The 1,043-nt window shown below is 49.6% G+C and overlaps 1 pseudogene; it reads right to left on the reverse strand.

Annotated features, from left to right (window-relative positions):
- Positions 1-513: 513 nt before the first annotated feature.
- On the reverse strand, positions 514-644 carry LOC137374046 (U2 spliceosomal RNA; annotated as a pseudogene).
- Between the last annotated feature and the right edge of the window lie 399 nt (positions 645-1,043).

Below are 1,043 nucleotides of genomic sequence, written 5' to 3' on the forward strand. Positions count from 1 at the left end.
ACTTCCCCCGATAGCGAAGCTGGAGGGAGGGTGGATGATGGCTCCACTGGCATCGACCTTCAAGGTCACCTTGACCTGCCGCTTACTGTTCCAAATCCCAAAGTGGTCCTTGACATCAGTGCTGCTGCCGGCCACCTCGACGTACCTGGCGAGAAAGGTGAGTACATCCACCACCGGAAAATGGGGGTTGTAGAGGTGAATCGTCACCACCTGGTCCCGTTGTGATGGAAGCGTGAATAGCGGCACCGCTGTGAGGATCGACAGTGGCGTTCGGTCCCCTTTCTCCTTGAACGCCTTCAGGAACTTGATGCATCCCGCCACGTTCCGGAACGTCACGTCGAAGTATCCACTGCTGGGGAAATCCTGCAGGCAGAAGACGTCCGTAGCTTGAAATCCACAGCACTCGAGGAGGATCTTCTTGATGAAGAAGGTGCGATCGACCGCTGCATCTCCTTCCTTGTCCTTCACGACCACCCGAATGGTGTTGCGCACTCCCAGGCCTGAAGCTCGAAGATTGGTTATAGCCATTTTACTCAAAGCCTACCCAGGATCAAAAGGCAATGATCATGGTCTCTTCTCAACCAAGTAAGCACTGATAAGAACAGATACTACACTTGATCTTAGCCAAAAGGCCGAGAAGTGAGAAGTTTTTTTAAATTTCCAAAATATACTTTATTCATAAAAATCTGTAAAAATTACATTGCCAAACAGTTTCCAAACAGCACCAAAAAATACAAACATTGCAAGGGAGATCAGTTTCCTTCAATACTGTCATGAGTTTCTTCCCAACCCTTCCGTTTCACAATTGTCATGTCAATTACAGTTTTACATTTACAGCAATTGAGAATATTAACGATACAGTTCGAGGGGTTTCCCATGGATCCAGCCCCTCAGTCCAGCTTGGTGGGGGAACCTTACACTGTGGTCTTTCCCCATTGAGCCTTTGCTGCGGCCGCCCCAAGCTTTAGTGCGTCCCTCAGCACGTAGTCCTGGACCTTGGAATGTGCCAGTCTGCAACATTCGGTGGTGGACAGCTCTTTGCG

This window comes from Heterodontus francisci, chromosome 9 (genome assembly GCF_036365525.1).
Source record: "Heterodontus francisci isolate sHetFra1 chromosome 9, sHetFra1.hap1, whole genome shotgun sequence".
In the NCBI taxonomy this organism is placed as follows: domain Eukaryota; kingdom Metazoa; phylum Chordata; class Chondrichthyes; order Heterodontiformes; family Heterodontidae; genus Heterodontus; species Heterodontus francisci.